We start from the raw sequence: 24,615 nt of genomic DNA on the forward strand, positions 1-24,615 counted from the left end.
AAGTACTAAAAAACTGGCCCCATAAAGTAGATCCTAGCATTTAGGCACCACTTTATGTTTTAAAAACAAGCTATGACCAACACTAGCTTATCACCTTTAATTTATGCTGTGGGTTTGCTCACATTAAAAGGACACTCTGCTGCCTCTTTTCATCATAGAGAGCCAACATGTTTCATTGCCTATTGATTTGGAGGCAATTTCTTCAGGGCACGGGTCAGTACCACCACTCTGCTTTCCTTTCACAAATGAATGTATTCCTAGGGAACAATTAAAAATACAGACAACACATAATTTACCAACACAGAGGCACATCTCCCGCGGAACAGTTACTTCACTGAGCGATTAGCCTTTCGACCGCGCCACCCCATAGTTACCGCTTAGGTGCTCAGTCTGAGCATACCGGTGACCTCCTTTTTAGGTCTCGCTATGCAGTGCGTAAGCACTGCTTAGAGGGACCTCTTGGAATCAGTCAGCACTTTACTTGAAACTTGTGCATGTTTTGCACAGCTTCCTATGAGAGCTCATGCATGCATGGCGATTCCCAAGCGGGAGCAGCGCCATCTGTTAGCAATTATCGGGCCTGCGCTGCTGGCTCCCGTAAAGGAAACGCTGTACAGGCACAACTTTAACTTTCGCGGCCACAAGACCACGCTTGTCTTTCAGCGCTGCTCTTCTTTGTGCTTTGTGTATGTATGAGCTGCGCAAAGGTTGAAGAAGCACTTGGTGAGTGAGAGGGGGACCCTCTAGCATAGCTGCCAAGGTTTCTGATAGCTATGTGTGACATTTCCATAATTTAAGTGTAATTATGAGTGACATTTCAACGACTATGAGTGACACTTTATCGCAAGCAAAATCAAGCCACGAAGACCAGGGAAACATATACTTATTAGAAATTACACACATTTGAGCAACAAGAAACTCTAAGGGGATCTTAAAATTGCTGTAAAGCACCAGAAATAAAAAAAAAGTGGCCTTGAAACCTGATTGGACAGTAGTCACTGACATTCTGCATCAGGTATGCATCAAAGGAGAGTGAGGCTGAAACACACATAGGTTACAGCCAGCTAGGGCAAGACTAAGGAATGTGCACGAGGAAGATTATGCAATACAGTTTTATTCGTGTAATTAGTAAGCTACAGCCCTAAAATACCAAAAGCAAAAAGTACTTGCAAAATGTAACTAGAACCTATGTCTGGAACGAAAGGAGAGTAGCCATGGGTGTGGACTGTGGGGAGTTTTAAAACACAGACACTTCACAATATCACACAAAAAAACGTAAGCCAACTGTCAACGTAATTCCGGATAAGGCAGCTGAGTTCAGTGGAAATGCCCACAAACATAGACACCATGTTGGAACGCAAATGTTTTCAGTTCTGTTCTGTTAACATTAACCTAAATCAAATGTTGGGCGAAGCGCTTTCCATCACAGAATCAGCACTTCAATGAGTTAAATGTGTTATTTGAAGTAGCGTTCAGGGTAAGGCAAAGCATGAATGCACATATTTAGAAAGCAATATACCGCTTCCTGGTCAAAATTACAAGTAAACAAAAGCACCCTATAGTAACGTGTTTGGTTTAATAGGTTTCATTGATTTTTCTGAAACACGTAACAGGTACAACAGAACATGAGTATTTCCAGCAATCCTTGCATGTTTTAGCACTGCTGCTGAAAGTAAAGGACAGTTACTTAGAGCTGTTGGCTGGCCGAGGGTGAAGTGAAAACGTACGGCGGCTGACAGCACCATGCGCCCCTGGGCATTTTGGGCAAGGCAGCCTCAGTCTCTGTGAGCCAGCACACTTGGTCGCGGTCCACCGGCAGCCTCGAGCCTGCAGCCGTGCCCAGGGCAGAACTTCACCAATACTACAAGCAGCTGATAACGCGCTGCCACTTGACTTACACAAAAAACACATATTGAAGGTAGCATTAGGGCCGCCTGCCGCTTACACAGAAAAACTAGTGCTGACCTGCACAGTCGTTCCTAAATGCTCCATACTGTTGTTGTAACAAGCTTTATTTCAATATAGATGATATCTTAAAAAGCAATACAAAGACATAAAAACATTTAAAAAGGTCAGTGCATGGAGATAAGTATACAGTTCATAATGCGATGACATATACATAAAAACAGTCTATAAATGGATTTTAAACAATGTACAAAAACCTCCTAGATCTAATGCGCCATGCCCATCCCAGATACTTTGCCAAGGCACAAGCAAATAGGGGCCGAGGATCGGATTTTAAAATTCGTAGGGCCTCCTTATGTGATCTAGTGCCGAGCTCTCTGCAGAGTGGCTTCAGCCATCTGCGGCGTGGGGCTGCATATGCCGGGCATTCGAACAGAAAATGGGAAACTGACTCTGTTCTGTTAGTGCAAAAGGGGGCAAAATGGGGTTGACTGCGTCGGAACCTTCCAGCTAGCAGTTAATTGTCCCACTGGGAGAAGGCCTACCCTGAACTTAAACTAAAGGGCCCTATCCCAGGAATTCAGGATAATATCCAAGTATGGCTCACAAAAATACACTTCCTTCACCATAAGGAATTCAACTGTGGACTTACACAAGTTGGCCCTGCTATTTCTGCCATCAGAGACCCATCCCCAATATAGCTTCTTCAAGACAGTCTTGGGCGGAGCAGATCTGGTGATCCAAGCATCTTCAAGGCCCAAGTCAGTGAGGAGGCGCTTAACTTCCCTCAGCCAACGGACCTTAGACCAACCAGGTAGTGAAAGAACTTCCTTTAGGCCCTCTGCAAAACCAGACAATTCTGGCACTCTCCAGATGCGTGACCACAAAAGAAGAGGGCGCAGCCTTGCCTGGTCGCTGATGGGCCGAGTGCCCATATCCAGAAGAAGTGGGAGAGTTGAAGTACTATAAGGGAGGCCCATATGATCTTTGTGGAACTTGTTTTCTGCGCGAGACATTTGATCCGCATTCTGCACGCCCCATAGTTCAATCCCATACAAAGCTGCGCTAACCCCTCTAGCCCTGTAGATATCAAGTACTGGTGCGATGGGTTTAAAGGGTGAAGCACGTTGTTCCTTAAGAAGAGCCCCCACCACTCTCTTAAGGGTCAGCAGCATCTTCTGTTGATGGCATTGCCAACTCATAGAGTCACAAAGGCGAATACCTAGGCAGTCGAATTCCCTAACCCTTTCAAGTGGAACTGATTCCAGGATAGGGGGGTTGACAGTCTTCTTTGTGGGATTTAGGACCAGGAACTTGGTTTTCCCTGCATTAATGACTAGTCCCCTTGAGTCGCAAAAGGTCTTAAAACTAGTTAGGAGACTCTGCAGGCCTGCTGGGGTTTTGGAGATCAGGAGGGTATCGTCTGCAAATAGGAGGGTAGGAATTTTCCTGCCCGCCAGGGAAGGTGCATCTGCTGGATGTTGTAGCAGATGCTCCACCACTCCGTTAACATACAATGAGAACAGAGTGGGGGCTAATACACATCCCTGGCGGACGCCTCTATTTACAGGAATACGTTGGGTTTTCTGACCCTGGTTACCCCACCTGATCTGTGCAAAATTGTCTTCGTGCAATTTTATCAGCAAGTTAAGAAGGTAAGGGGGAATACCCAGTGCATCAAGTACACTCCAAAGTTGGTTACGTGGGACCAGGTCAAAGGCAGTCCGGAGATCTATGAAAGCAAGGTACAGACTGCCTTTGCCCAGTACAACCACTTTCCAAAACAGCATCATAAGTCGGAAAGATTGTTCAATAGTCCCCATACCAGTTCTAAAGCCGGCCTGGAAGTCTGAGAGAATTTGCTTCTCCTCTACCCACTGTAAGATTCTTCCTAGGACCACTTTGCCTGCCACCTTCTGCGTGGAGTCCAGGAGGCTTAAAGGGCGGTAATTAGCAGGGTCATCCCGACTCCCCTTCTTAAAAATCGGGACAACCTCTGCGCCCTTCCATGAGTCCAGGAAAGTCCCCCCAGCCAAGCCCGAGTTCAGTAGGGTAGCAATCAATCTCCCCCATTCATCTGGGTTAGCCAGAAGCAGGTCTCCCGGGAGGCCATCACGACCCGCTGCCTTGTTTAAAACAAGGCACTTAACCGTCCCCGCTACTTCCTTGGGTGTAAAAGGTATTACCTCATTGGACTCTGTACATACTATGGGGGGCTGTTCTAATGGGGTAGCGGCTGGACCCACAGGCAATGTATAAAGCTGGGAGAAGTGGTCAAACCACACTCCCCCAGCTATATTACATGTTATCAGAGATTCTACGGGCTTATCCCTAGCTCTTAGCAGGTCCCAAAATGCCTTCGAGTCCTTCCTGGAACTAGCCACCTTCAGGTCGTTCCAGAACTGGTTCTCATGTTCGACCCTTGCCTTAGATAGAACCTTCCTGTAATTTCTCCTGGCAAGACTAATCAAGATGCCCTCCTTGGTTTTCATGGCTTGGATTAGTTCCCTTTTGGCAGCACGGCAGGCAGGAGAGAACTAACCAGTGTTACCCATCGGTCCCCCTCTTACATTGCCCCTTACACCCACAGATCGGACCACAAACAATTCACCTAACATTTTGGTGGTCTCGGAAAACAAAGTTGGGACATCAGACTGGTTAAGACCAGGGGAATCTAAGCGCAACATGGTGTTAGACATTATGGAATTTACTTCCAGGATCTTTCCCTCGTTGGACGCAACTTTATTCCATTTCAAGCGCCTACCACAATTGGAGGGGCGGATTTCGTGCGATGCTTTCCACGTATGTGGGGATGAAACCGGAATCACACCCATCCAAGAGGTAGACAAGGTCAGAGCTAGGGGGTTGTGATCACTATCAATAGAAAACCACCATGTCAATCAAGTGAGCCCAAATCCTGAAATTCAAAAGGATGTAGTCAATACGTGAGGAATGGCCCACTCTGTTAAATGTATGCGCCCCGGAGGAGTCTGATTTTGATCTACCATTAGCTGCTCCAAGGCCATGTTCCAGACAAAGGGCATTAGGATCAATGGCTCTTTGGGTCCAGCTTTTAATGGGTGGTAGAGTGAGGGGGGGATACCTCTCCTAACATCATCTTCCCTAATACCAAGAATGTCATCACTAGCAAGGGGTTCAAATGTACAATTGAAGTCCCCAGCTAGGATGACAAGTGAATCAGCACTGCAAGAGCCTAGTTCCTCCTCGATGCCTGTGAGATGGAGCATAGGTGTACCAGCCCTTGCCCCTCTAACATAAATGTTAAAAATTTCGAGCTTCCGCCCCCTGCTGGCCCTCTCATAAGTAGTCCCTGCAGGTCAGGTGATTTAGTCGGTAAGGACTTGATGGTCAATCCCAGTGAAACCCTAGCCCAGATTAGCAGGCCGCCAGACGGGTGGCCTTTCCCTCCAGAAGGTTGGGACGCCGATACAAAGTAGGTGGTATAACCCACCTTGTGGCGTGGTTCCAAACACCAGGTTTCCTGGAATAAACATATCTCGAAGGATTCAACAAAGGAATTCCATTCCGGTATGTCAATGTTCCGTGCGAGGCCCGCTATGTTGCAGCTGATCATCTTCAGTACAGAGCCTCCAGCTCTATCCGACCGTGGGATAGGATCAGTCACTGGGGGGTCAAGGGTAGAACTAGGAACCCTGGCCAAGGGCATGGATATATGAACTGCCCCGGGAAACTCCGGCGAGCGCCGGGCTGATTCCACCCCCGCAGTTGGTATCAATAATGTATTGAAACGGGGGGAGGAGCTTCGCGGGCAACCAAGATGGCCGCGTAAGCTCGGAGCTCCGCGGACCTTCCGATCCTCCACAGATATCCTGTCTGAAATCCTGTTCCACGAGGGTGGATTATTATTGCTGATGGTCTACTGAGGCGAGAACTGCCTTCCGTTTTCGAATCGGTGGTTCCTACGCTGAGCTACGTCGAGTGGAACTCCGTGCCAGGACTGTGCCATTGTCTCTCCGGTCTCCGTCACTCCGCATGATTGGACTGCGGAGCGGATGCCTGTTGTCTCTGCTGGCGGAGTACTAATGCCTACAGTGCGTTCCTTCGTCGGCCTAGTCTAACTGTTTAGCCCGGACTTTCTACTTGGCTCGCTGGGCTCGGGCTTGGCTGGTGCAGCCCTTTGTCCTCATCGGAACCAACATGGCGGGCAGAGGGGACCCCGACAAGACATCAAACAGGGGTGTCCGCGGGAAAACACAGTCGCAGCAGAGTAAAATTGAGCGATATGTCCAGCCGAAGACGCCGCCTGCCACGGGATCCTCTGCCAAGAGCCTTCCACCTACGGGCTCGCCCGACGGCTCCGAGCCTACCCTGACGACATTATGGGTGCCATCACTAGTTTTCGGGCGGACATGCAACACCAACATGAGATCTTGACCCACAAGGTGGACACCATGGCTGTTGATCTGACTCTCATTAGAGCCGACCTGGGCAAGACTAATGATAGAGTGAAGACACTGGACATTAAGACCTCCAGCCTAACGGCCGACGTCTCGGACCTGCAAACCGAGGTCCGGAACCTACGGATGACTGCGGACCAATTCTCGAGGAGGCTGGAGGACTTTGAGGGACGTGCCAGGCGGCAGAACGTCCGCATTGTCGGTGTCCCGGAGGGATCGGAGGAAGCGGCGACGGACCTCTTTGTGGAAGATCTGATAAAGACCCATTTGGCACCGTCTGGTCTTAGTAACTTTTTCTCAGTAGAACGTGCCCACCGGGTGCCGGGCGGCCCTCCAAAGTCGGGCGTGGCGCCTAGGCCCATCGTGGCATGACTTCTCAACTTTCGGGACCGGGATGCGGTCCTGCAGGCTTCCAGACGACATGGACCGCTTAAATACCAGAACGCTGAAGTACACTTCTACCCGGACTTTACCAGGACGGTACAGCGGCAGCGCTAGAGCTATGCAGGAGTAAAGCGGAGACTGCGAGATATGGGATATAAGTACTCCATGATGTTTCCTGCCAAGCTCCGGATTGAGCATGAGGGCCGTGCCCTGTTCTTTGACTTTGCCGAGAATGTGAGTGAATGGTTGGACACTTTGTCGGCGCGTCGGGACACTCAAGATGAACAAGATGGAGGTGCGGCTGGTGGCCCGGATCTATGAGACTTGGCTCTATTGGGGGGACACCGGCATTTGTGATCACGCTTCATGAGACTGTTGGGTATTGTTTCTTAATTGACCCTGTTGACTTTCCTGTCGTTCAATGGAGGGTGGCGGGAGGTGTTCGCGGAGATTCCTTACTCCTCTGGGTCTCTTTTTGTAGTGTAGTTTTTGGGGCGACAGGCACACTGCTGGTTGGGGGGGCTTTTTAGTCTGATGCAGGGGTGCAGGGTGGGGGGTGCAACTATGCAAGTTTATTTGTTTGTTCGTTCTTTCTCTTATCTTTCCTTTAGGCAATGGATCGTGTTTACTGCTGTTTACTTGATGGTTGGGTTGGGTGGGACGGGTTGCGGGATGATGGGGGGTAGGAGATTAAAAGTGATCAGTTGGAATGTTAATGGGTTGGGTGATCGCGTTAAGAGAGGGGTGGTTATTCAACTGCTAAAGAGACACATGCCCGATGTTGTGCTATTACAAGAGACGCATTTGATAGGGAACTCTTGCAAGGCTCTTAACCGAAAAGGCTACAAGATGGTGGCCCACTCTGGGTTCTCTTCGGGCTCCCGGGGGGCGGGTATCCTGGTGCGTGCGTCCCTTCCCCTTGAGATAGACGTCACTGTGATTGATGAGAGGGGGCGCTACGCTGCAGTGGCGGGGAGATGGGAAGGGCGTTCCCTAGTGTTACTTTCGGTTTATGTTCCCCCGGGCCTGCAATCTAGTACCTTCCAAGACCTTGGTGGCGCCATTTTGTCCTTGCCCGCTGGCCTATTGATAATGGGGGGGTGACTTCAATTTAGTCTGCTCTGGTTCCCTGGACCGCCAACCACCGAGAGATCTCCGCAGTTCCCAACTGTGGTTGCCTTCCTTTCTTGATTCCATGGGTCTGGTGGACACTTGGCGACTACTACAGCCCGTGCTCCGCCAATTCTCTTTCCTTTCGGGTGCCCATGGTAGTCTCTCCCGTATAGACTACGTTCTTACCCTTGCTGCACATGCGTCTGCCGTGTCTGAGGCTCGTTTTCTGGCACGGGGTATTTCCGACCAATCCCCGTTGTGGGTCTCGTTTGATTTTAACATCGTCCTCTCTGACCGTCCGGTGGCGGTTAACCCATGGTATTTCCGTAATTTCAAGACTCGTGCACTCCTTGCTAAGGCCATCGACCTCTATTTCTCGGAGAATGTGGGCTCGGTTGGCTCGGCTCTCACCTTGTGGGAGGCATTCAAGACGGTGTTGAGGGGTGAGGCTCTTGCTCTCATTGCGGAGGCCAGGCGAGTCAGAGATGCCGACCTTGCGTGTGTTGAGGACGAGGTTTTGCGCCTTGAGTCCCGATTGGGACCCGAGCCCGACCCCTCTCTTTTGCATGACCTTGCCCTTAAACAAGCGGAGTACCATGATCTCGCCACGAATGCTGCCATTACCCTGGCCAAAGAACAGCAAGGTCGTATCTACGACGTTGGGGACAAAGCCGGGAAACTGCTGGCTTCGCTAGACAGGCGCAAGATGGCTAGCCGTGTGGTGCCTGAGATTCTGGGCGATGACGGTGTGGCCGTCACGGACCCGAGTGCCATTGCCGAGTCGTTTGCTGATTATTTTCGGGGTGTCTACACTTCCAACTCAGACCGCTCCGAGGCTGACTCGGCTGCGTTCCTCTCGACGATTGACCTTCCCTGTCTTTCTGAAGAGGACCGTGCCGACCTAGATCGGGACATATCCGCTGACGAGATCGCCTTGGCGATCCGTGCATTAAGGTCGGGTAAGGCGACTGGCCCCAATGGTATCCCGGTCGAGTTATACAAAATTCGACCGGATGTGGTGTCCCCGCACCTGCGGACTATGTTTTTGAAGGCACGGGACGAGGGTCTCCTCCCCTTAGATCAGAGGTTGGCCACCATCGTGGTTATTCACAAAGAGGGAAAACCGAGAGACGTGTGCCGGTCCTATCGCCCCATCTCTCTCCTCAATGTGGAACCTAAGATCCTAGCCAAGCTGCTTGCCAATCGGTTGGTTGGAGTCATTAGTGATCTGGTGCACCCGGACCAGTCGGGATTTATCCCCCGCCGTAACACTGCCCTTAATCTGCGTCGGCTTCATGGTGTTATGGCCAGGGCTCACACCCTAGAGGAACCGGCGGTACTCGCTTCTCTCGACGCCACAATGGCTTTTGACTCCCTTGAGTGGAGCTATCTTTGGGCGGTGCTGGCACAGCTGAGATTTGGACCGGTCTTTCGGAGTTGGGTGCAACTCCTTTATGCTTGCCCACTGGCTAATGTCACAGTTAATGGCCGTGCGTCGGCGTCCTTTGCCCTTCACCGAGGTACCAGGCAGGGTTGCCCCCTGTCACCTCTCCTGTTTGCTCTGGCTTTGGAACCGCTTGCGGCCATGCTACGTGTACACCCGGACTTACATGGTATAACCTGGGCCCCGGGCTTTGAAGATAGAGTTTCCCTGTACACAGATGACATCCTGCTCTACCTTACTTCCCCCTGCAAGTCGCTCATTGTGGCGTGCGATGTTCTCAGGCTGTTTGGACGCTACTCTGGCCTGGTCATCAACTGGGCCAAGTCTTCCCTTTACATTTTAAAGGGAGACACACCGCGCCTCCCCAGAGGCTGCAATATCCAGATGGCCGGACAGGGCTTTAAGTACCTGGGAATATACATATCCGGTAGTATTAAGGCGCGATACGATCACAATCTCCTCCCCCCTCTCCAGCGACTACGGAGAGACGTGGATAGTTGGCGCAGGCTCCCGCTCTCGCTCCTAGGCCGGGCAGCATTGTTTAAAATGATGTCCTTGCCCAGATTTCTGTATGCTTTACAGAACACTCAGGACCCGGTTCCGGCCCGCTATTTTCGGGAGATCGAGAGCTTGCAACGCGCCTTGCTCTGGGAGTGTCGACCTCGTGTCGCCATCCCTCTAACATAAATGTTAAAAATTTCGAGCTTCCGCCCCCTGCTGGCCCTCTCATAAGTAGTCCCTGCAGGTCAGGTGATTTAGTCGGTAAGGACTTGATGGTCAATCCCAGTGAAACCCTAGCCCAGATTAGCAGGCCGCCAGACGGGTGGCCTTTCCCTCCAGAAGGTTGGGACGCCGATACAAAGTAGGTGGTATAACCCACCTTGTGGCGTGGTTCCAAACACCAGGTTTCCTGGAATAAACATATCTCGAAGGATTCAACAAAGGAATTCCATTCCGGTATGTCAATGTTCCGTGCGAGGCCCGCTATGTTGCAGCTGATCATCTTCAGTACAGAGCCTCCAGCTCTATCCGACCGTGGGATAGGATCAGTCACTGGGGGGTCAAGGGTAGAACTAGGAACCCTGGCCAAGGGCATGGATATATGAACTGCCCCGGGAAACTCCGGCGAGCGCCGGGCTGATTCCACCCCCGCAGTTGGTATCAATAATGTATTGAAACGGGGGGAGGAGCTTCGCGGGCAACCAAGATGGCCGCGTAAGCTCGGAGCTCCGCGGACCTTCCGATCCTCCTCAGATATCCTGTCTGAAATCCTGTTCCACGAGGGTGGATTATTATTGCTGATGGTCTACTGAGGCGAGAACTGCCTTCCGTTTTCGAATCGGTGGTTCCTACGCTGAGCTACGTCGAGTGGAACTCCGTGCCAGGACTGTGCCATTGTCTCTCCGGTCTCCGTCACTCCGCATGATTGGACTGCGGAGCGGATGCCTGTTGTCTCTGCTGGCGGAGTACTAATGCCTACAGTGCGCTCCTTCGTCGGCCTAGTCTAACTGTTTAGCCCGGACTTTCTACTTGGCTCGCTGGGCTCGGGCTTGGCTGGTGCAGCCCTTTGTCCTCATCGGAACCAACATGGCGGGCAGAGGGGACCCCAACAAGACATCAAACAGGGGTGTCCGCGGGAAAACACAGTCGCAGCAGAGTAAAATTGAGCGATATGTCCAGCCGAAGACGCCGCCTGCCACGGGATCCTCTGCCAAGAGCCTTCCACCTACGGGCTCGCCCGACGGCTCCGAGCCTACCCTGAGCGACATTATGGGTGCCATCACTAGTTTTCGGGCGGACATGCAACACCAACATGAGATCTTGACCCACAAGGTGGACACCATGGCTGTTGATCTGACTCTCATTAGAGCCGACCTGGGCAAGACTAATGATAGAGTGAAGACACTGGACATTAAGACCTCCAGCCTAACGGCCGACGTCTCGGACCTGCAAACCGAGGTCCGGAACCTACGGATGACTGCGGACCAATTCTCGAGGAGGCTGGAGGACTTTGAGGGACGTGCCAGGCGGCAGAACTTCCGCATTGTCGGTGTCCCGGAGGGATCGGAGGAAGCGGCGACGGACCTCTTTGTGGAAGATCTGATAAAGACCCATTTGGCACCGTCTGGTCTTAGTAACTTTTTCTCAGTAGAACGTGCCCACCGGGTGCCGGGCGGCCCTCCAAAGTCGGGCGTGGCGCCTAGGCCCATCGTGGCATGACTTCTCAACTTTCGGGACCGGGATGCGGTCCTGCAGGCTTCCAGACGACATGGACCGCTTAAATACCAGAACGCTGAAGTACACTTCTACCCGGACTTTACCAGGACGGTACAGCGGCAGCGCCAGAGCTATGCAGGAGTAAAGCGGAGACTGCGAGATATGGGATATAAGTACTCCATGATGTTTCCTGCCAAGCTCCGGATTGAGCATGAGGGCCGTGCCCTGTTCTTTGACTTTGCCGAGAATGTGAGTGAATGGTTGGACACTTTGTCGGCGCGTCGGGACACTCAAGATGAACAAGATGGAGGTGCGGCTGGTGGCCCGGATCTATGAGACTTGGCTCTATTGGGGGGACACCGGCATTTGTGATCACGCTTCATGAGACTGTTGGGTATTGTTTCTTAATTGACCCTGTTGACTTTCCTGTCGTTCAATGGAGGGTGGCGGGAGGTGTTCGCGGAGATTCCTTACTCCTCAGGGTCTCTTTTTGTAGAGTAGTTTTTGGGGCGACAGGCACACTGCTGGTTGGGGGGGCTTTTTAGTCTGATGCAGGGGTGCAGGGTGGGGGGTGCAACTATGCAAGTTTATTTGTTTGTTCGTTCTTTCTCTTATCTTTCCTTTAGGCAATGGATCGTGTTTACTGCTGTTTACTTGATGGTTGGGTTGGGTGGGACGGGTTGCGGGATGATGGGGGGTAGGAGATTAAAAGTGATCAGTTGGAATGTTAATGGGTTGGGTGATCGCGTTAAGAGAGGGGTGGTTATTCAACTGCTAAAGAGACACATGCCCGATGTTGTGCTATTACAAGAGACGCATTTGATAGGGAACTCTTGCAAGGCTCTTAACCGAAAAGGCTACAAGATGGTGGCCCACTCTGGGTTCTCTTCGGGCTCCCGGGGGGCGGGTATCCTGGTGCGTGCGTCCCTTCCCCTTGAGATAGACGTCACTGTGATTGATGAGAGGGGGCGCTACGCTGCAGTGGCGGGGAGATGGGAAGGGCGTTCCCTAGTGTTACTTTCGGTTTATGTTCCCCCGGGCCTGCAATCTAGTACCTTCCAAGACCTTGGTGGCGCCATTTTGTCCTTGCCCGCTGGCCTATTGATAATGGGGGGTGACTTCAATTCAGTCTGCTCTGGTTCCCTGGACCGCCAACCACCGAGAGATCTCCGCAGTTCCCAACTGTGGTTGCCTTCCTTTCTTGATTCCATGGGTCTGGTGGACACTTGGCGACTACTACATCCCGTGCTCCGCCAATTCTCTTTCCTTTCGGGTGCCCATGGTAGTCTCTCCCGTATAGACTACGTTCTTACCCTTGCTGCACATGCGTCTGCCGTGTCTGAGGCTCGTTTTCTGGCACGGGGTATTTCCGACCACTCCCCGTTGTGGGTCTCGTTTGATTTTAACATCGTCCTCTCTGACCGTCCGGTGGCGGTTAACCCATGGTATTTCCGTAATTTCAAGACTCGTGCACTCCTTGCTAAGGCCATCGACCTCTATTTCTCGGAGAATGTGGGCTCGGTTGGCTCGGCTCTCACCTTGTGGGAGGCATTCAAGACGGTGTTGAGGGGTGAGGCTCTTGCTCTCATTGCGGAGGCCAGGCGAGTCAGAGATGCCGACCTTGCGTGTGTTGAGGACGAGGTTTTGCGCCTCGAGTCCCGATTGGGACCCGAGCCCGACCCCTCTCTTTTGCATGACCTTGCCCTTAAACAAGCGGAGTACCATGATCTCGCCACGAATGCTGCCATTACCCTGGCCAAAGAACAGCAAGGTCGTATCTACGACGTTGGGGACAAAGCCGGGAAACTGCTGGCTTCGCTAGACAGGCGCAAGATGGCTAGCCGTGTGGTGCCTGAGATTCTGGGCGATGACGGTGTGGCCGTCACGGACCCGAGTGCCATTGCGAGTCGTTTGCTGATTATTTTCGGGGTGTCTACACTTCCAACTCAGACCGCTCCGAGGCTGACTCGGCTGCGTTCCTCTCGACGATTGACCTTCCCTGTCTTTCTGAAGAGGACCGTGCCGACCTAGATCGAGACATATCCGCTGACGAGATCGCCTTGGCGATCCGTGCATTAAGGTCGGGTAAGGCGACTGGCCCCAATGGTATCCCGGTCGAGTTATACAAAATTCGACCGGATGTGGTGTCCCCGCACCTGCGGACTATGTTTTTGAAGGCACGGGACGAGGGTCTCCTCCCCTTAGATCAGAGGTTGGCCACCATCGTGGTTATTCACAAAGAGGGAAAACCGAGAGACGTGTGCCGGTCCTATCGCCCCATCTCTCTCCTCAATGTGGAACCTAAGATCCTAGCCAAGCTGCTTGCCAATCGGTTGGTTGGAGTCATTAGTGATCTGGTGCACCCGGACCAGTCGGGTTTTATCCCCCGCCGTAACACTGCCCTTAATCTGCGTCGGCTTCATGGTGTTATGGCCAGGGCTCACACCCTAGAGGAACCGGCGGTACTCGCTTCTCTCGACGCCACAATGGCTTTTGACTCCCTTGAGTGGAGCTATCTTTGGGCGGTGCTGGCACAGCTGAGATTTGGACCGGTCTTTCGGAGTTGGGTGCAACTCCTTTATGCTTGCCCACTGGCTAATGTCACAGTTAATGGCCGTGCGTCGGCGTCCTTTGCCCTTCACCGAGGTACCAGGCAGGGTTGCCCCCTGTCACCTCTCCTGTTTGCTCTGGCTTTGGAACCGCTTGCGGCCATGCTACGTGTACACCCGGACTTACATGGTATAACCTGGGCCCCGGGCTTTGAAGATAGAGTTTCCCTGTACGCAGATGACATCCTGCTCTACCTTACTTCCCCCTGCAAGTCGCTCATTGTGGCGTGCGATGTTCTCAGGCTGTTTGGACGCTACTCTGGCCTGGTCATCAACTGGGCCAAGTCTTCCCTTTACATTTTAAAGGGAGACACACCGCGCCTCCCCAGAGGCTGCAATATCCAGATGGTTGGACAGGGCTTTAAGTACCTGGGAATATACATATCCGGTAGTATTAAGGCGCGATACGATCACAATCTCCTCCCCCCTCTCCAGCGACTACGGAGAGACGTGGATAGTTGGCGCAGGCTCCCGCTCTCGCTCCTAGGCCGGGCAGCATTGTTTAAAATGATGTCCTTGCCCAGATTTCTGTATGCTTTACAGAACACTCATGACCCGGTTCCGGCCCGCTATTTTCGGGAGATCGAGAGCTTGCAACGCGCCTTGCTCTGGGAGGGTCGACCTCGTGTCGCCATCCAGAAACTTACATTGCCGTGGTATGACGGAGGCATCGCCCTACCGGATGTACGTCGGTACTACTGGTCCTCTCAGCTCACTGCTATCAACCACGGTTTTTATGGCCCCGTGGATAGCCCAGGTTACGCAATGGACAGGTGGCTTTTACGCGGTGGCAACTACTATCGTGCCCTGTATTCCACATCCTTTGATCGGCGCCTATCAGGCCCGACCAAGGCTGCGGTTCACATTTGGCGGACGATTACCAAAGCGCAGGGTTGGCAGGGCAGACTGACTAGGTTTACCCCACTGTACGACTCTGATATCTTGGGCAGGCTGTGGCATACCAAGGGCTTTGACAAATGGGATCTCATCGGTATCTCCAGGGTGGACGATATGAAATGAAATGAAAATGTGACTTGTAGAGCGCTACAGTTGCCCTGAGGCGTCCAGGCGCTAAAAACAGATGGAGCCCTCTTGAGGTTACTTTATTAGGCATTAAACAGCAAGGTTTTTAGCTGTTTTCGAAAAGTAGTCAGATTGGGGTTGCTTCTCAGCTGCTCACTTTCGGACGAATGCCGATAGAGACCCCAAGCCGGAACAGCTCCAATTTTGCCTCCTTGAACCACCCGGTGGAATCAAAACTAACCGGAGGAGTTTCGTCGCGGTACCAGGCTCCATACAATCGGACAGTCAAGGTGATAATCGGAATTGAAAAGAACATAAAACCGGAGCATTACCACCGGAACGCCCGAGGGGGCACCGGTAGGACTACGCCTATCTTCATACGTTGCGGCTCCACATTGAATTCTTGCCTGACCCTAAGTCCTTCATATTCTTTGACCACCATCATCGACCAGGTGTTTCACTCACCCTGAAGTATAGACGGAGGTCTATAACTCTGCTACAGCATCGGTTTCTTATCCAGACGAACCTGTTGGATAAAGGCCCAGCCACCCCACGGCTGAAACCACAACCCCCCCCCCCCCCCTCTCTCTTCCCAGTGTCCTGAAGAAGACCCGCAGCCGAGGTCCCCAATTTCCCATGAGCATCAGGGTCGAAACGTCGACGCCCACCTATTGACCTGCCTGTATCCCTCCCTGTGTCCGTTCCCCATATCCCCTAACCAACTACTATAGGGGACAGGCATACAAAATAGCAGAGGTTATCTCGCTTTGCTCTGTGTAAATAATATAATTGTATATTCACTCAGGTTCTTTCCCTTTCAATTCTTCTTCTCTATTCACTCGAGCACCCCTTTTCTCTTTTCTTCTGACTATACACTTGATAGTCGATTGCGCCGTACAGATAACTGTTTCATTTTATATAACTGTAAATAAAATTTTGAATTTTTGATATAACGAATATACATTGTGTGGGTACACTTTGATTGCAATAACAATTGTTTTGGGTTTTTCATTAACATTGTGCATTAACATCTGCTTTGGTTTATGATTGAATATATCTCTCCCACCGTTCTTTGATATGATCAATATATGCGAATTAAATTGCATTAATGAGAAACAAATGAAACTCATTTAAATGTTTGTTTAAACTGCAGTCAAGGACCAGTTTTCTTTATACCTCTCAGCTCACTGCTATCAACCACGGTTTTTATGGCCCCGTGGATAGCCCAGGTTACGCAATGGACAGGTGGCTTTTACGCGGTGGCAACTACTATCGTGCCCTGTATTCCACATCCTTTGATCGGCGCCTATCAGGCCCGACCAAGGCTGCGGTTCACATTTGGCGGACGATTACCAAAGCGCAGGGTTGGCAGGGCAGACTGACTAGGTTTACCCCACTGTACGACTCTGATATCTTGGGCAGGCTGTGGCATACCAAGGGCTTTGACAAATGGGATCTCATCGGTATCTCCAGGGTGGACGATATGAAATGAAATGAAAATGTGACTTGTAGAGCGCTACAGTTGCCCTGAGGCGTCCAGGCGCTAAAAACAGATGGAGCCCTCTTGAGGTTACTTTATTAGGCATTAAACAGCAAGGTTTTTAGCTGTTTTCGAAAAGTAGTCAGATTGGGGTTGCTTCTCAGCTGCAGAGGGAGAGAGTTCCAAAGTTTGGAAACATTATACGAGAAGGAACGTCCTCCCGCTCTGGCTCTACGAATTCTGGGGATCTCAGCCAGGAATGCTGTAGAAGAGCGGAGGGATTTGTTAGGCCTGTAGGGAGAAATCAGGGGCTGGTTGATGTCTGGGCCTGTTTCCCAGAAGGTCTGGTGGGCAATGCAGAGCGACTTGAATTGTACTCTGTCCCTGACAGGTAACCAGTGTAGGGTCTTTAGACTGGCTCTCACTGAGGTCCTCCGGGGAATGCCCAGCAGCGCTCTGGCAGCACTGTTCTGGGTGCGTTGGAGCTTTTGTAGGGTGTAATCCGGGGCTCCCAGGTATAGGGCGTTATTAAAGTCCAAACGGGATTGGATAAGGCCCTGTATAATTATCTGTTTAGCCTCAAAGCAGAGGAGGGGAAGGACTTTCTTGATCACTCTAAGGAGGCCAAAACAAGTGGCTGATATCTTAGTGGCCTGTGTGTTGAAGCTCAGAGACTTGTCAAGCCAGACCCCTAAGCTTTTGATGTTGTCTCTGGGGGGTGGTGCCACTCCCATACTTGATGGCCAAATCGGCTCTAAGGAAACAGGGGAGGCTGTGCCCAGGATCATCAGCTCGGTTTTGTCGTCATTCAACTTTAAGCATGAGCTCATCATCCACTTCTTTACGTCCTCCAGACAAGCCGCTAGGTCTGGTGGCGCCTGGAGGCCGCTCTTCTCTGCCAGGGAGACCACCAGCTGGGTGTCGTCCGCATAGGAGATGATCTTTACACCATGCGGACGAACAACCTCAGCCAGTGGCCTCATATAAGCGTTGAAGAGCGTAGGGCTTAAGGAGGAGCCCTGGGGGACTCCACATCCCAGGGGATGAGTGGATGAGCGTGATGCGCCGTCGAAGACCTGAAAGGTTCTGTCGGACAGGAAAGAGTTGAACCATGTCAGGGCATCTCCGGTCACTCCTAAGTTGGCAAGGCGGGTTAACAAGATTTTGTGGTGTACCGTATCGAATGCGGCACTTAGATCGAGGAGGATCACTGCCACTGATCCCCCTCGATCCAGAAGCCGTCTTGCCTCCTCAGTCACAGCCAGTAAAGCCGTCTCTGTCCCGTGTTTGGTACGAAAACCTATTTGAGAGGAGTCGAGGAGGTGGTTTTCCTCAAAAAACGTTGTCAGAGTGGTGTTAACATGTTTTTCCAGAATTTTCGATGCCCAGGGGAGTAATGAGATCGGACGATAATTACTGGGGTTGGCCGGGTCTAGGGAAGGTTTTTTCAGCAGGGCCCGCACCATAGCATGCTTCCATGTTGAAGGGACTGTCCTACTAGTTATGGAGGAGTTCATGAGCTCCAGGAGTGTGGGGAAAATAGTAGTGCTGGCAAGGTTTAATGAGCCTGGGGGGGCAGGGTCGCACGGGGAACCGGATTTTATTTGTTGTGCCAGTGTCTGTACAATTTCCAGTGTTAGCAGGGGAAGAGACTCCAGGCGCTTGGTCGAGTTTGGGGTCAGGTACAGGTTCTGGCCGGGAGAGTCCGAGGGAGGATTGGGGAAAGAGAGATAAATGTTATTAATTTTTTGGAAGAAGAATTCTGCCAGGTCATTGCATTTAGCCGGCGAGTTGTTGTTATCTGTAGCCGGAGGCGGGGGTTTGATCAGGGAGTTGACTATACGGTAGATTTCTTTAGATTTGGATTTTGCCGTGGTTATTTTAAGATTGTAAAAGGCAGCTTGTGAAGATTTAATGGCCAATTTATAATTCCTGATCAATTCCCTGTAGATGGTTTTTTCTTTAGGGTTGTAGAAGGTGCGCCACTTTCTCTCCTGCTTTTTACAGAGACGTTTATGGTTCCTGAGCTCTTCTGTGAACCAGGGAGCTGTTTTGCTATGTCTCTTAGATTTTGATGCGTGTTCTGGGAGGACCTGGTTCAGAGAGGTGGTTATCCATTCTTCATATTTTTTGTTGTTAACAGTTGGGTTTTGGGAAAGGGAGGGTCTCATAGTGCAGAGAGTTTGTGCCCAGTTATCAATAGGGAGTTTGGACCAGTTACGAGTTTTCCTAATAGTAAATGAGGTCGAGGATGGTTTACTTGTGGTCCAATTAAAGGCTATTAAGAAGTGGTCTGACCAGGGAAGTCTGGTTATGTTTCCCACTTTAAGCTGGTCACAATTACTAAAAATAGGGTCCAACAGGTGTCCCTTTTCATGTGTGGCAGATGGAACTCGTTGCTCGAGTTGATATGCGGCCAAGCTTGACTGGGTCTCTTGTGCCGAAGGGTCTAGTGGGTTGTCAAAATGAATGTTAAAGTCTCCAAGTAGGGAGAAATTGGAGGGGGAGACAACCGACTGAGAGGTCACAGAGAGCAGGGAAGTATTGAATTGTCCTGTAGGACCGGGGGGGCGGTAGATGAGAATGCCGGAAAAACAGGCATTAGGAGAAAATTCGATGGCGAAAAAGAGGTTTTCGCAGTCCTCAATATCTTCTGATAAGTGACGACAAGTGTAGCTTTCTTTATATATAATCGCGAGGCCTCCACCTCTGCCCAGTGGACGGTCTGCTCGAGCTATCTGATACCCTGGGATGATGGCTTGTGCTAGGTCTGGCTGAGAGTCTTGGTTCAGCCAGGTCTCCGTCAGGAACATTGCATCAGGAGAGTGTTCCTCTAATAGTAGGGAGATTTCAAGGCAGTGTTTCACGAGGGACCTACAGTTTAAAAGGAGCATGGAGTAATTCATTAACTCGTCTGTTGGTTTGGTAGTTGAAATACATAAGTCTAAGTTGCAGTACTTACAGCGTCGAGGAATCTCCAAAGGGTGTAGCGGACTGCCGCATTTAGGAGAGATAGGTGGTCGTAGCTGACATAGTAGGTCTGGACTGTATACCAGTCTGTCGTCTCTGGAGGAGCCAGGGGACGTGGCCCTTGGGCCCGGCCGGGCGCGGACGAGCGCAGACGAGCTTGCCTTAAGCGCGCCTTCGGCACGCAATCGGCGCGCCCGCTGCGCTCGTCCGCTGCGCGTCCTATGGTTGCACATGGCTATATGGGAGAGGAGGGGTAGAAGGGGGCGTGGCCTGTTGACTGGGCGTGTCTCCCTCCGCGACAGCTTCCAATCAGCTGTGCGGGGAGCTGTCTGAAACGCGAGGCGAAGCGAGTGGAAGAGTTTAAAAATCACACACAAGTGAGCACAATAATACAATTTTTAAAAATGGGTAGAGCCTCTCCCGGCTTTCCGCCTCAGGAGGGGTAGGTCTGTCTAAGCGCCGCTTCCAGTCAGCGCGCGCTTTGTAGAGGTTGCAGGGGGCGTGGCCTGTTGACTGGGCGTGTCTCCCTCCGCGACAGCTTCCAATCAGCTGTGCGGGGAGCTGTCTGAAACGCGAGGCGAAGCGAGTGGAAGTGTTTAAAAATCACACACAAGTGGGCACAATAATACAATTTTTAAAAATGGGTAGAGCGTCTCCCGGCTTTCCGCCTCAGGAGGGGTAGGTCTGTCTAAGCGCCGCTTCCAGTCAGCGCGCGCTTTGTAGAGGTTGCAGGGGGCGTGGCCTGTTGACTGGGCGTGTCTCCCTCTGCGACAGCTTCCAATCAGCTGTGCGGGGAGCTGTCTGAAACGCGAAGCGAAGCGAGTGGAAGTGTTTAAAAATCACACACAAGTGAGCACAATAATACAATTTTTAAAAATGGGTAGAGCGTCTCCCGGCTTTCCGCCTCAGGAGGGGTAGGTCTGTCTATGATATGGTCATTAAAGGCGAAGTTAAGACCTTTTCTCAATTGCAGGCCGAATATCACTTGGGCGGTTCGGAGTTTTTCCGCTACGCTCAGCTGAGACACGCGTTGATCTCTGCCAAGCCGGCGGAGGGTGAGATCCCCGAAAGCTCCCCCTTGGAGGACAGGATTCTGGATGGCCATATGCCTGACAGTGCTATTTCCCTGTCCTATAAGAAATTGATCAATGTTCGAACTGACCTCCTCCTGTGCTTGCGAGATCAATGGACGGCGGACGGCCTGGAACTTGACGATGAGGACTGGCAAATGTAAATGTAAATGTATAGGCATTTATATAGCGCGCTACTTACCCAGAGGGTCCCAAGGCGCTTCGACCGCTGCGAAACCCTTCCTGGCTTCCCTGAGAGATGGTCCCTTAATGGGTATCTCCAGGGTGAGACCAGGCATCCCCGGCGGTCTGGTGGGGCCGTTAGTGAAGATGAGGCAAGCTAATGCCCAGAGTTGCCGAGTGTGATCGCTGATCAGAGTGGGCACCGAGGCGAGAGAATTATCGAGTCCGCTGACCCTGGTCCAGAAACCTGCCGCGCCGGGAATCGAACCCTGGTCCCGGGCCGTCCTCTGCTCTCGGGTCTGCCGCCTCTAACCAGTGAGCCACACTACTTCACTCTGGCAGAGTGCAGTGTCCTCCCCTAAGGAGGTCGCTATCTCCTCACGTCTCCGACTGGTACAATTCAAAATCCTTCACCGGGTGTATGTCACCGGCCCTCGGCTCTTGCACATGGGATTCTCGCCCGATGGCCTTTGTCGTCGGGGTTGTGGTGCTCTCGCAACCTTTTTGCATATTCTATGGGAATGTCCCGTCATTGCCCCCTACTGGGAGAGAGTGCACCGGATTATGGGAGAGGTGACTGGGGTTGTGTTGGCTGCAGAGGCGCGGAGGTGTCTCCTTAACGTTTGGGAACCGTCTGACCACAACACGGCGCAGACTCGTTGGGTGACATTGGGCAATATGGTTGCTAAGCGTGATATTGCTCAAAAGTGGGGCGCTACTACAGCCCCCCTGGTGGTACAATGGAAAGCCAACATGGACTGGTGCATGTTTAGAGAAAAGATGGTTTATGTTGCCAGGGGGAGGCCTCAGACATGGAATAAAGTGTGGGGGCATGGAATGCATACAGGGGTGATGTGTGTTTCCCCCTGGACGAGCGCCTATCACCGTAACCTGTGACACCAACTGTTTTATGATGTTTGTAATTCTCCTTCTCTTTCCTTCCCCCCCCCTCCCTATCCTACCACTCATTCTATTATCGAATCTCTACCCGTCCTCCCCTGCCTATGGCCGACTCCTTTACGTCTCTATTGCTCCATTGCCAATCTTACGCGCCCTTTGGCGTTTCTTTTCTTGGTTTAGTTATCTTGTTATTAAAATTAAAAAACAACCTGCAATGTCCTGATGTAAATCGCCTTGCACTATTCTCCTCCTGAGTCTATGCTGCCTTGCCTCCGGGATGTTAGGCTGAATAGCTGTGTGCTCTTTTATAATAAAGGTTTTAAAAAAAAAATTTAAAAAAATTATAATGTATTGAAACCACTACCAGGAATCCCTTCAATACAGCTTTCTACATCCAATGGAAGTGACGCCAGAAGAGGCGGCTCAACGAGGGACAAGCTGTGTGGTTCATGCACAACCCTTGGTGGGGGTAAACACATCACACCCTGTTCAATCGTTAATGCCAATCGTTAATGTCATAGCGCTGGTAAACTTCAGGGATGGATCAAAAACTGGGGAGCTAGGTTCCCCCCCCATATACTCAATTCTACAGTTAAAGGTAGGTTGCTCATTCCCACGATACACGAAGTTAGTGTGGGTTCAGTGCCAGGTGTAGGAGGTGAACTATCGCAACGAGCTATCCTCGGGGTGAGTCAATCCACTTCTTCAAGGCAACCAAACCTGTTAAAAGTTGGCGCCCCATTCCACCAATTTTGGTTACCTTGCCAGGGTTCTACAACCCCCCCGGGCATGATGTCTAGGCATTGACCAATTTCCCCCGTGATTGGGACGTGGCCGTGGAGGGTAAAAGAAAGTGAGGGGTCTGACTACAATAGTCGAGTGCCCACCATAAGTGTTCCATGAACATATATAGAGTACCGTTTTCGGATCATCAAAGGAGACAACAATACAATCACCTGGGATGGATTTGTGAGAAGGGCCTATCCAAGGTACCCTTCGCACCATTAAGATTTTACTTCTAAGGTGATTGGGTAGCGGCCTATTTTCATTTAGCCAGTGAATAACCTTATTCTTCAATGACCAAAGGTTTTCTTGGTAATAATTGCCAGTTTCAGGTACTCCGGCTAACACTACAACATATGGCCTTGCATCAGGAGGAAGATCTATGAAACCCTCGCGATGTTTCTCTGTGGGACGTGGCACCTGTAGATTGGGTTGGTGGGCTTTAGCTTCTTTTGCCCTCGGAGGAGCAGCTTCTTTTTGGGGTCGTAAAAGTTGTGCGGTCGGTTGTTTAGATACCTTCGCTAGAGATTTGGTTTCATTAGGAGTGTAAGTCTTAGAGCGAGGTTTAGGTATTGGTTTGGCTAAGGGTAGTGTTGGTGGAATAGCAATAGGTGCTGGTGCAATATTACCAGCACTAGATGGAGTATTGTGGTTGATTTCTTCTAGCCTAAGACTTGCCAATGTTAAGATGCTATTTTTTACCTCGAGCAAGTGATTTTCAATTCGCGCTAATCTAATTTCTACAGGGGTTAAAAGCTTTTTTAGCGTTTCCCATACGATCTTCAAGAATTCCTCATCCCTACCCTCTACCTCACATACTGGTACCCCACCCATCGCAGCGCTAGTTTGTGAGACGTGCATTCCTACTGTAACAACCGGTGTAACCTCATCCACATTCCCATGAATTTTTGTGCCGCTACAATGTGCCTGGGCTGGTGCATCAACCCCACTTTTTATCCCCAGCACCAACTGAATGTATAACACACGAAACACAGGGGGTCTAACAGCCAAATTGAGAGGCTACACTGTTGATACTGAGTCAACAAGATCTCAAAATATCTTTATCGCACACACATAGCGTATTAATAAGGATAGAGAAGGAAAAAAGGCTAACACTACATGCATAGAGGAGACCGGTACATCATCGATTATTCGCAAAATGGCTGATTAATCCACAACAGATTGTAAAGGCTTTCCATCAAATTAGACTCAATGATCAGTCCTATCATTTGGCCAAACCCATGTGCAAATGAGGCTGGTCCCCTGATCAGTGGGACACTCAGCTCCGCACCTTATTGTTGTATCAGGATTTGGTCCACCCAAGTCTCAGATGGGAGCTTGAGGTACAGACGGAAAGTGCGGGGCCTCTTAGTACCTGAGCAGTGTCCAGGTGAGGTGAGGTCTATTGCCCTACCACAAAGGAATTCACAGTAACCATTGTGAATCGGAGGGTTAATGTCCATGGTTGTTACAGGTTGTACCGTTTCTAACCAGTTTTACTACAATTTGTTTTGGTAATGGTGGTGAATTCTATATTTCACTATTAGGAGTGCAACTATTATACGAGCAGAGGCCCTGACGAATGCCAAGGGATTAAATACCCGTTAGGCAGAAACATGTTGGCCCTTATGTAGACAGATAATTGTCACTGTCTTCTCTTGCACTGTTCTATTTTTTAATTAGGAGGCGTGTCCAGTCCGCAGAATAAAGTATTTAGAAGGAGGACATTCCATCCTATTTTAAATCACTTGTTAAATTTCTTGTTTGTTGCACTATTTCTTCTTACTTTACCATCAAAAGATCAGTCATCATGGACGGTTTGTGTATTTGGTGGACCAAATCCTGATACAACAATAAGGTGCGGAGCGGAGTGTCCCACTGATCAGGGGACCAGCCTCATTTGCACAGGGGTTTGGCCAAATGATAGGACTGATCATTGAGTCTAATTTGATGGAAACCCTTTACAATCTGTTGTGGATTAATCAGCCATTTTGCGAATAATCGATGATGTACCGGTCTCCTCTATGCATGTAGTGTTAGCCTTTTTTCCTTCTCTATCCTTATTAATACGCTATGTGTGTGCGATAAAGATATT

The sequence above is a fragment of the Lissotriton vulgaris genome, chromosome 1_1 (genome assembly GCF_964263255.1).
Source record: "Lissotriton vulgaris chromosome 1_1, aLisVul1.2, whole genome shotgun sequence".
Classification (NCBI taxonomy): domain Eukaryota; kingdom Metazoa; phylum Chordata; class Amphibia; order Caudata; family Salamandridae; genus Lissotriton; species Lissotriton vulgaris.